This window comes from Hypanus sabinus, chromosome 12, assembly GCF_030144855.1.
Source record: "Hypanus sabinus isolate sHypSab1 chromosome 12, sHypSab1.hap1, whole genome shotgun sequence".
NCBI classification, from domain to species: domain Eukaryota; kingdom Metazoa; phylum Chordata; class Chondrichthyes; order Myliobatiformes; family Dasyatidae; genus Hypanus; species Hypanus sabinus.
In genome coordinates, this window is record NC_082717.1 from 14,270,564 (window position 1) to 14,282,731 (window position 12,168).

A 12,168-nucleotide genomic window follows, 5' to 3' on the forward strand; every position below is an offset into this window, starting at 1 on the left:
TTTAATTTACTTTTCAAAGTGGAAATGTTGATGCTCACTCTGCCTAAATCCTGCCCTTCACTTCCAAATTGCTTTCCCAGTCTTTGAACCATCCAAAAGTAGGAATAACTTCTTTGCACTTACACGTCATGAGCCTGTCCACCTCCATCAAATCTCCACTCAATCTATTTTGCCACAAGGTAAACAAATTTCCAGCATGTGCAGAATTTGCAGAGCTTACGATTTGTCACTCTATCTATACCTTCAACTAAGTTGTCTCTCAACCTCCCTTGCCCAAAAGAGCTCAGCCTTTCCTCATGTGACATGGTCTCTAATCCAGGCAGCATCATGGTAAATCTTCCCTGTACTGCCTATAATGCATACACATGCTTCCTGTAATGGGGCAACCAGAATTGAACACAGTACTCCAAGTGTGGTCTAGCCAGGGTTTCAAAGAGTTGCAACATTAGCTCACCAATCAGATCAGATCAGAATCAACCAATCAGAACCTGTACTCTCCTCCAGAAACCACAATACTGGGAAATCCACAAGTCAACCAAATTATGTACAATTTGGTATATCCAAAGATTTGAAACTATCAAGCCAAATTGTACATCCACTCACAATGTTGGGGCAATGATCGGGAAAAAATAAGTGAGGTTTCTGTAAGAAGACAGCTCCCTCTCTTGGAAACTGGACGTATAACACAATATAAAGGTACACTTATGCATATTATGGCAAGCGCAGAGAAAAAGACATTTTTTAGCACAATCAGAAGTGCCTCACTGTCAAGGAAGTACTTGTGAAGTGTAATCACTGTTTTAATATAGGAAAACAATCCAGTTAATTTATGCAACCTTGAAGAAAACTATGCTTCATTATGAGTTTGAAGAGAGTTGGTATGTCTCCAAAGACTCAGCACATTTCTACAGACGTACAGCAGAAAGTATTCTGACTGGTTGGAAACTACAATGTACATGACTGAAAGAGGGTTATAAACTCAGCCAGCTCAATCATGGGTACAAACTTCCACACCATCAAGGATATTTTCAAAAGGCAATATTTATCATTATGCAACCTAACAATCTAGAACCTGCCCTCTTCTCATTACTACCATCTAGGAGGAGGTACAGGAGCCTGAAGACCCCTACTGAGTATTGTAGGAACAGCTTCTTCCCCTCCACCGTCAGATTATTGAATGTCCATGAACCCATAAACACTTCCTCACCACTTGCATGACTCCTCTTTTCCACTATTTATTTCATTTATTTTTGTAACTTATAGTAACTTGTACTGCTGCTGCAAAACAATAAGAAGGCCTTAAGACCATAAGACCAAGGAACAGAATTAGGCCATTTGGCCCATCGACTCTGCTCTGCCATTCAATCATGCCTGATCCTTTTTTCCCGTTCTCAACCCCTTTTCCTGTAGCCTTTGATGCTGTATCCAATCAAGAACCTATCAATCTTAAATACACCCAACGAACCAACCTCCATAGCTGCCTATGGTAACAAATTCTACAAATTGAAGTTTGTCAATAGATTGCTTTGGAAGGCCAGTAAAAAGTGCAATGCAGTAATCTAGCCTATTCGATAGAAAGGCATGAATCAGTTTTTCAGCATTATTACGTGACAGAAATGGACATACCTTTGAGATATTTCTTAAATGCTGCCCTAGACACAAGAGACTGTGTATTCTGGAATCTAGGTCAACACGCAAATGAAAAACGCTCCCTCTACCTGCAGATGTACTGTGGAGAGAATTCTGATTGGTTGCTTTAGCATCTGGTATAGAGACTCCAAAGCACAGGATCAGGAAAAGCTGCAGAAGGTTGTCAACGCAGTCACCTCCATCACAGGCACAAGCCCCCCCCCCTCCATCGAGGACATCTTCTAAAGGCAATGCCTCAAGAAGGCAGTCCAGGACATGCCCTCTTTTCATTGCTACCATCTGGAAGGAGGTACAAGAGCCTGAAGACCCACACTCAGTGATTAAGGAACAGTTTCTTCCCCTCTGCCATCACAATTCACTGCATTGCCTCTTTTGCATTATTTATTTTATTTCTTATTATAACATGTAGCAATTTTTCTGTCTTGCACAAACCAACAAATATCATGACTTGCATCAGCAATAGTAAACCTGATTCTGACTCTATTGTTAACAGTACAAAGATCATCACTGTTTTTTGTCAACATAGGGGCAACATTGGTGAGACCAGATAGGCCAAGACGCTCCAAGGTATGTCACAGGGTCTTTGATAACCTACTAGGGAGCTGGAAGTGCTTTACCAAATAACTGACTGAAACATTGTAGAGATCCTCCGGGTGCTCTGATTTCCTCCCACAGACCAAAGACGTACGAGGTAGTAGGTTAATTGGGCATTGTAATCTGTTCTGTGATTAGGCTAGGATGAAATTGGGGGTTGCCAGGCAGTGTGGCTCAAAAGGCTGGAAGGGCCTATTCCGCATTTTATCTCAATAGTAAAAAAAACAAAAAATAAAAATTTCCTTCCATCTTGAACTAGGATCTCAGCCTACAGTGGAGCAGGGTGAGCTACTAAACATTTTTCTGTTCATTAATGGGATGTGGGTGACACTGGCAATGCCAGCACTTATTCCTTATTGAGTCTGTTCATATGTTCACACAGTTTGATTACTGATGTTTGCACATGTGACCACTCTGCTAATTGTTGATTGCTCAAGGCTGTTTACACTATTGTCTTGTAAATTGTTGGTTGTTATTGTGTTGTCTGTTATGGTACATCCTGTGCTTTTAAGTTTGGCACCGAGCCACATTCAATTCTCCCCACACAATCAAACTGGCAATAAAGGGATTCTGATTCTGATCGTATCACCGGCTGGTATGGACACTCCAATTCAGGATCAAAAGAAGCTTCGGCGGGTTGAGACTGAGCCAGCTCCATCATGAGCACGAGCCTCCCCACCATCAAGGACGTCTTCAAATGGCGATACTTCAAGAAGGCAGCATCCATCATTAAGGAACCCCATCAGTGTGCACATGGCCTCTTCTCATCAGGGAGAAGGTACAGGAGCCTGAGGACACATGCTCAGTGTTTTAGGAACAGCTTCTGCTCTGCCATCAGACTTCTGAACAGTCCATCAACACTACCTCATTATTTTGCTCTTTTTTGCCCTTCTTATTCACTTTCAAAATTTCTTACTGTAATTTATAGTATTTTTTAATATATTGAACTGTACTGCTGCCATTAAACAATAAGTTTCACAATATACAGAAGTCTTAGACACACATATATATAGCTAGGATGCCAAAGACTTTTGCACAGTACTGTGGTAACTTTAAGTATTGCACGGTACTGCTGCCCCCCCAAAAAAAAAACAATTTCATGACACATGTGAGTGCTGATAAACCTGAGTCTGATATGGGTCTCTATCATGGACTGAGAGTGGGAAGGGGGCAGGGAGAGGAGAATTGTGGTTGGGAAAAGGGGAAGGGAGAGGGGAGGGAGCAGAGAGGACCAGAGAGACATTCTGTAGTCATCAATAAACCAATTATTTGGAATCAAATGAATGCGCCTGGTGTATCAGGGCTGAGCATACTTGCACCCCTGCCTCCCCCCACCCCTGTCACTCCTTCTCTGCCACCTGCCCCACACCCCTCCCATAGCATTCCACCCTTACCCTTTCCAACATCCTTTGCTCCCACTGGATTTACAAATGCACTCTCCACTACACATTGACAAATACAGTACTGTGTAAAAGTCTTAGGCACCCTAGCTTTTTATATGTGCCTCAGACTTTTGCACAGTACAGTGAGTTCAGTGATAATAAACTTGGTTATGTTTCTAATTCTGATACAACATGGAAACAGACCATTTATCCCGTCGTGTGCATATTGATCCCACCTTCCAACACTTGGCTCAGTTTTCAATTCAAGTGCTTAACTTGACATTCCCTAAATATTGTTATCAACGCTGCTTCCACCACTCTCTCCAGCAGTGCATTCCAGTTACCCACTACTTCAGGTGAAATAGGTCCTCTCTATCTCTCATATTCCTTAACCAAGTCAATATCCTTTATCCCCAGACATCTGGTCTGGGGAAGTGGGTGTCAGGTGGAGAAATGTCTCTACCAAAGGAGGTGTAAGGCACTCCTTCCCTCCGTTAGCCTGCAGGTCACCCTTGGGCAAGGTGTAGCACCTGCTTATTCACCCGATCAGGGTCACCTAAAGCCATGGGAGCAGGTGGTGGATGGTCGTATGAGCAACTGGTACAATCACAAGTTCTGGTTATGCGACACTGATGCCCAGCAGACATTATTGAGATAATGGCTGGGGTCACCCGTCTTGTAAAGACACTGCCCAGAGAAAGACAATGGCAAACCCAGATAACTGTGAGGTAGTTCATTTTGGTACGTCAAATATAATGACAGAATATAGTATTAACAGTAAGACTCTTGGCAGTGTGGAGGATCAGAGGGATCTTGGGGTCCAAGTCCATAGGACAGTCAAAGCTGCCGAGCAGGTTGACTCTGTGGTTAAGAAACCATACAGTGTATTGGCCTTCATCAACAGTGGGATTGAGTTTAGGAGCCAAGAAGTAATGTTGCAACTATATAGGACCCTGATCAGACCCCACTTGGAGTACTGTGCTCAGTTCTGGTTGCGTCACGACAGGAAGGATGTGGAAACCATAGAAAGGGTGCAGAGGAGATTTACAAGGGCGTTGCCTGGATTAGGGAGCGTGTCCTATGAGCATAGGTTGAGTGAACTTGGCCTTTTTTCCTTGGAGTGATGGAGGATGAGAGGTGACCTGATAGAAATGTATAAGATGATGAGAGGCATTGATCGTGTGGATAGTCAGAGGCTTTTTCCGCAGGGCTGAAATGGCTAGCACAAGACGGCACAGGTTTAGGTGCTTGGAAGTAGGTACAGAGGAAATGCCAGGGGTAAGGTTTTTTTGCAGAGAGTGGTGAGTGTGTGGAATGGGCTGCCGGCGACAGTGGTGCAGGTGGATACAATAGGATATTTTGAGAGACTCCTGAACAGGTACATGGAGCTCAGAAAAATAGAGGGCTATGGGTAACCCTAGGTAATTTCTCAGGTAAGGACATGTTCGGCACAGCTTTGTGGACCAAAGGGACTGTATTGTGCTGTAGGTTTTCTATGTTTCTACGTCTATGTTTCACTTCTGTAGAAACAGTTGTCAAGAACAATCATGGTCATGAGACCATCATACGACACGGCAGATAATGATGATGATAATTATTACAGCATCAACTGCTGTCCATAGTCGGTACATCCAGTCACTTTCCCATACCTCAAAGTGAGCTAAGAAATAAGTTACTATTTGGAAATTGAAGATTTGCTGCCCAGCCATATCCTTCTGCACCTTAATGTCTAGGTTCACTTGATATCTCTCCTGTGAAGTTGTTTGAGAAGCTTTAAAATCCGATTGGTTGGGTTTTGGTCTAAACAATGCCAGTTCCTTAGCACTTTAAAATCCAGTTGGTCGGGGTTGGATCAAAACAATGTCAACTCCTTTGCACTTTAAGTTCTGAACCTGAAAGACAGCAAATCAATAAAATCACTGGGGAAAGCTGACTTCTTTGCATGTTTCCTCCCCTGCCGGAGCCAGCGCCTGGAGATAAGCAATGACAAAAGCAAGGTATTTGTGCTTATAATCCTCTCGCCATGTGTGTGGATTTACTTGACTGGCAACATGTCTGAGAACAACGGAATGCAAGGACGAGCAGGTTAAGAAAAGAAACATGAAGTGTATGACACATGGATAATTCATCCTTTCAGTCTTTATCGATCACTGCTCCGTCCAACACTGCCTCTCAATCAATGAAAATCTGGCAGTGAGGTAAGCCAGCAGTAAACACTTGCCTGTGGCTACAGAAGCAATCTTGCTCAGTTATATTTTTAATAAGATCTCACTCATTCTGGCTTCATCTGTTCGTCGACTGCAACGTATTACCTGGATTATTCTAAGATGCTCAAAGCTGGTGGGGATCGTAGTCTGGAGTGAAGGGCTTATTCCATCACAGGTACTGCCTCTGATTAATGGAGGAGGCAGCAACTGTTGGCATGCTTGTCCCGGACACTCTCAGAAGCTGCAGGCCATATGGTGAATCGTTCCAAGGTCGTGGGGCACCAGCTTCCACCTTCAGCTCTGGGTGAAATCAATGGGAGAGAAATCCGACAGGCTTGGCAACATATGGCCCACCCTGACTGCCAGAATGCTGCCCAGATGGTACTCTCTGGGTACAACAACTCGGGCCAAATAATTTAGCACCATTGGCATTATAAAAAACATGCTGTTTGGTGCACCTTATTTCTTTTGTTCCCCATTTGGACTTTAAACTCTAGAATTCCCCCCTTTAATCCCAAACACAGAAAATCTGCGGCTGCTGGAAATCCAAAGCAGCACGTACAAAATGCTGGAGGAACTCAGTAGGTTAGGCAGCATCCATGGAAAAGAGTGAACAGTCGATGTCTCGGGCCGAGGCCCTACTTCCGGACTGAAAAGGAAGGGGAAGTCAAAGTAAGAGGGTGGGGGGAGGGGAGGAAGAAGTACAAGGTGGTAGGTGGTAGGTGAAACTGGGAGGGGGGGAGAGGGGAAGTAATGAGCTGGGAAGCTGATTGGTGAAGGAGATAAAGAGCTGGAGAAGGGGGAATCTGATTGGAGGGATCAGAAGACCATGAAAGAAAGGGAAGGGGGAGGAGCACCAGAGGGAGGTGATTGTCAGGTAAGGAGAATGAGGAATGGTGAAGGAGGCAGTGGGGGACATTGCAAGAAGTTTGAAAATTCCTCCTTTAATCCTTTCTGTCTAAGCTTTTGATCACCTGAGCTAATACCTCCTGGTGTGTAAACACAGGAGATTCTACAGATGCTAGAAATCCAAAAGCAACACACACAAAACACTGGAGGAACTCAGTAGGTCAGGCAGCATCTACGTAGGGGAATAAACTGATATACTGATGAAGGGTCTTGGCCCAAAACTTTGATTGTTCATTCCTCTCCACAGGTGCTGTATTCTGTGTGTGAAACGTCAGTCATGGCGCAGCGTCAGTGTCACTTCTGCCCAAGACTGCTCCACTGAGGGATACTTCACCAGGTCAGTGCTGCAATTTGTTAGCTCTGAGTTCTACAGAGGGTGAAAGGGTGGAGAAATGTCTCATCAAAGGAGGTGTAAGGCGCTCCTTTCCTCTGCTAGCCTGCAGGTCACTCTTGGGCAAGGTGTAGCCCTTGCTTAGCACCTCCCCCCCCCCCCCCCCCCCCCCACACGAGCAGCTGGTGCAGATCACAAGTCCTGGTTATTCAACCACTGACGCCAGGCAGGCAGCCTCTGAAGAGCATTGATAATGGCGGGGGTCCCTCGTCCTGTAAAGACACTGCCTAGAAGAAGGCAATGGCAAACTACTTCTGTAGAAATCATGGTGACGGATAGGGCCATGTTTACCGAAGTTATACAACACAGCTCATAATGATGATGAGTTCTAAAGGCCGCTAAAACACCTTCCCAAACATCAGTTTTAAAATCACATGTCTAACATCTGATTCTAATCTGAGATCACATTCCTAAACAACTTCCTTGAGAACTGTGATATAATTAAAGCCACAATTATCACAACCATTTCTCTTTTTTTTGTCACACACAATTGTTCTTCACAACTTTGAATTTGTGACATATATTAATAAAGTCTTGTTTTGGAGTTATTATTTCTACCATTAAATCTCTCATTGGCCGCTTCTCTGGGATAAATTTTCAGAGCATGAAGAATGCGGTTCAGCAACTCTTGAGGAAGAGGAGAATGAAGACATCTTTCAAGGCTGCTCTACTCATCATGGCTGGTCTATTACCTCACAGCCTTGTCCCTCACACTAATGTCATTGAGTTATAGAGTCTTACAGCATTACAGTATAGAAACAGGCCCTTTGGCCCATCTAGTCTATGCCAAATGATTATTCTGCCTTGCCCCTCCACATCTGCCATTTCTCCACCCAACTCTGCATCCTGTCCATATCCCATTGTAACCTATGAGCCTTCTCATATTGCTTCGTTGCATTCATCTCCACTCTTCATAAATGTTATCTCTACTACAGAGCACAAATGTTTCCAATTGGCAGCCATGTTTCAATGGGCAGTACTCAGCTGAGCCTTTAAAACATGGGTTCAAATTCTTCACCAGAGGCGTGAATCCAGACGGACTCTCCAACAGAGGATTGGGTGACTATCAGGAATGCCACTTCTCAGATGAAGTAACGTTAAAAAGTGGCCCTAGTTATCATAAAAGACTTCATAATACCTTGCTCCTTCAGACATACGGTGACATGAATATTAGCTAGTGAGAGCTGGGTGTGCAGACACTAGCTGTCACGTTTCCTAGTGACAATGGTTGTCAATGTACACAAAATGCTGAAGGAATTCAGCAGGCCAGGCAGCATCTGTCCTGATCAAACGGGTCCCCCTGAAAGTTTGACTGTTTATTCAGCTCCATGGATACGCGCGCGTGTGTGTGAGAGAGAGATACCATCGTTTTCCCTGCTCACGTATGTTGCTCGATTTCCAGCGTCTGCAGAATCTCTTGTGTCTTCTCATTGACTGTCAGGAGTTTTAGGACATCCTGAGGCAGCTAAACGCACTGTATGTTGTTTTTTACCTGCTGATACTTTGAAAAAAACTCCTTCATTTTCTTTCTAATTAAGAATGGTAAAATTACTGAAATCACTTTTTTCCACAACAATCCCTTGCAAACATTGATAATTTCCTTTTATTCTAGATCTGTGGGTTCTGAGTTGGCTATTGAGGTCCAGGTAGACACTCCCACTATGAACCCGATGATTATGGAAATCAGAACGTACATTCCATCTAACTTTATAATACATATTCCAGATATAGCATGAACTGTCACCTGCAGCCATTACATAGTCTTCATTATCACTGTGTCTCAAGAATGATTAATGAAGCTTCAAAAACTTCCTCCTTGGACTTACTGAGCACTCCGAGACATAACTCATAAATGTCAGTGAATTAGTTCTTCACAGTTTGTTCTTATGAGCCTATCTCTTTCCCTCAGATGTCCTTGATATCAAAACCTAGATGTAATTTTTTTAGTGGTCTTAAATATCAAGAACACGAGAAAACCTGAAGTCAGCAGGCCTCTCAAGCCTGCCCTTGAATTCAATGTAATCATGGCTGATCTGCACTGGCCTCAACTCCTCATCAATGCCAGCTCCTCATAACCCTCGGTTCCTCAAACTTTCAAAGCATTACCTATATCCACAAAGAGAACAAGATCATGAAATATTTCAACACAGAGCAAGCATTTTGACCTATTCTAAGAACAATCTAACTCTTCCCTCTGGACCAATTGGTCCACTAACTATTCTGGCACACTGGTTCCCATCCCCTGCAACCTAATTTAAACCCCACTGTGCAGCATTAGCAAACCTTCCCACTTAGATATTAATCCCAATACGGTTCAGGTGTAAACCGTCTCTTACAAACAGGGCCCACTTTCCCTGGAAGGGAGCCCAGTGATATAAAAATCTTATGCCCTCCCTCTTACACCAACTCCTTAGCCACGTCATTGTTGTTGTTGATCCTTTTGGCGCCCTGGGCAGCATTTCCGTAACATTAGACAGTGTTTTCATGAGACCGAGATGATAGCTCAATGCTCAACCCAGCACAGGTGGAAAGTGTACAAGGAGCCAGCTGGATTCGAACCCAGGACCATTCACCTTGAAGTCCGGTGCTGATGCCACTATTAGCCACATTCTAAACTGTATAATCTTCCTAGATCTGGCCTCACTGGCACATGGCATGGGTAGTAATCCTGGGATCATAACACTGGAGGTCCTGCTCTTTAAATAGCACCAACCTCCCTGAACTCCCTTTGTAGAACCTTGTCACTCATCCTACCCATAACATTGGTACCCACATAGACAACAACCTCTGGCTGTTCATCCTTCCACTTAAGATTGCTGAAGACTCAATCCAAGATGTCCCAGACCCTGGCACCTTGCAGGCAACATACCATCCCCAGGAATCTCATTCTCACCCACAAAACCTCCTGTCCAACCCCCTAACTAACAAATTCCCTATCACCACAGCGTGCCCCTTTTCTCCCTTCCCATCTGAGTCACAGAGGCAGAGATTCTACCTTTCCACCAATCACCTTAAAACTAGGCCCCATCGTATTAGCCATAGCTCGCTTCTTCGTTATGTGCCGTGTCATATGAGTTAAGGCCATCTTGGTCTTTCCATGACCAGACTGTTCTTGCCAAATACTTAAACATTGAAACATAGAAAATAGGTACAGGAGTAGGCCATTCGGCTCTTAGAGCCTGCACCGCCATTCGGTATGATCATGGTTGATCATCCAACTCAGAACCCTGTACCTGCTTTCTCTCCATACCCCCTGATCCCTTTAGCCACAAGGGCCATATCTAACTTCCTCTTAAATATAGCCAATGAACTGGCCTCAACTGTTTCCTGTGGCAGAGAATTCCACAGATTCACCACTCTCTGTGTGAAGAAGTTTTTCCTCATCTTGGTCCTAAAAGGCTTCCCCTTTAACAAACTGTGACCCCTCGTTCTGGACTTCCCCAACATTGGAAACAATCTTCCTGCATCTATCTAGCCTGTCCAATCCCTTTAGAATTTTATACGTTTCAATAAGATCCCCCCTCAATCTTCTAAATTCCAGTGAGTATAAGCCTGGACGATCCAGTCTTTCTTCATATGAAAGTCCTGCCATCCCAGGAATCAATCTGGTGAACCTTCTCTGTACTCCCTCTATGGCAAGAATGTCTTTCCTCAGATTAGGGGACCAAAACTGCACACAATATTCTAGGTGCGGTCTCACCAAGCCCTTGTACAACTGCAGTAGAACCTCCCCGCTCCTGTACTCAAATCCTTTTGCTATGAATGCCAACATACCATTTGCCTTTTTCACCGCCTGCTGTACCTGCACGCCCACCTTCAATGACTGGTGTACAATGACACCCAGGTCTCATTGCATCTCCCCTTTTCCTAATCGACCACCATTCAGATAATAATCTGTTTTCCTCTTCTTGCAACCAAAGTGGATAACCTCACATTTATCCACATTAAATTGCATCTGCCATGCATTTGCCCACTCACCTAACCTATCCTAGTCACCCTGCATCCTCTTAGCATCCTCCTCACAGCTAACACCGCCGCCCAGCTTCGTGTCATCCGCAAACTTGGAGATGCTGCATTTAATACCCTCGTCTAAATCATTAATATATATTGTAAACAACTGGGGTCCCAGCACTGAGCCTTGCGGTACCCCACTAGTCACTGCCTGCCATTCTAAAAAGGTCCCGGTTACTCCCACTCTTTGCTTCCTGTCTGCCAACCAATTCTCTATCCACATCAATATCATACCCCCAATACCGTGTGCTTTAAGTTTGCACACTAATCTCCTGTGTGGGACCTTGTCAAAAGCCTTTTGAAAATCTAAATATACCATATCCACTGGCTCTCCCCTATCCACTCTACCAGTTATATCTTCAAAAAATTCTATAAGGTTCGTCAGACATGATTTTCCTTTTACAAATCCATGCTGACTTTGTCCGATGATTTCACCTCTTTCCAAATGTGCTGTTATCACATCTTTGATAACCGACTCTAGCATTTTCCCCATCACCAATGTCAGACTAACCGGTCTATGATTCCCCGGTTTCTCTCTCCCTCCTTTTTTAAAATGTGGAGTTACATTAGCCACCATCCAATCCTCAGGAACTAATCCAGAATCTAAGAAGTTTTGAAAAATTATCACTAATGCATCCACTATTTTTTGGGCTACTTCCTTAAGCACTCTGGGATGCAGACCATCTGGCCCTGGGGATTTATCTGCCTTTAATCCTTTCAATTTACCTAACACCACTTCCCTACTAACATGTATTTCCCTCAGTTCCTCCATCTCACTAGACCCTCGGTCCCTTACTATTTCTGGAAGATTATTCATGTCCTCCTTAGTGAAGACAGAACCAAAGTAGTTATTCAATTGGTCTGCCAAGTCTTTGTTCCCTATGATCAATTCACCTGTTTCTAACTGTAAAGGACCTACATTTGTCTTGACCAATCTTTTTCTTTTCACGTATCTATAAAAGCTTTTACAGTCAGTTTTTATGTTCCCTGCCAGCTTTCTCTCATAATCTTTTTGCCCTTTCCT

General features: G+C 43.9%; 1 protein-coding gene across 6 annotated transcripts in view; it reads right to left on the reverse strand.

Moving 5' to 3' along the window:
- Nucleotides 1–12,168, reverse strand: part of smyd3 (SET and MYND domain containing 3) — a 990,938-nt gene that overhangs the window by 303,274 nt on the left and 675,496 nt on the right. Inside the window, exon 2 of one of the 6 annotated variants that reach the window (XM_059985571.1) lies at nucleotides 5,939–6,133. The exons of the other annotated variants lie outside the window; for them this stretch is intronic. The gene's annotated coding sequence lies outside the window, so the exon portion shown is untranslated. The remainder of the gene's footprint in view (nucleotides 1–5,938; nucleotides 6,134–12,168) is intronic. 6 annotated transcript variants of the gene reach the window in all.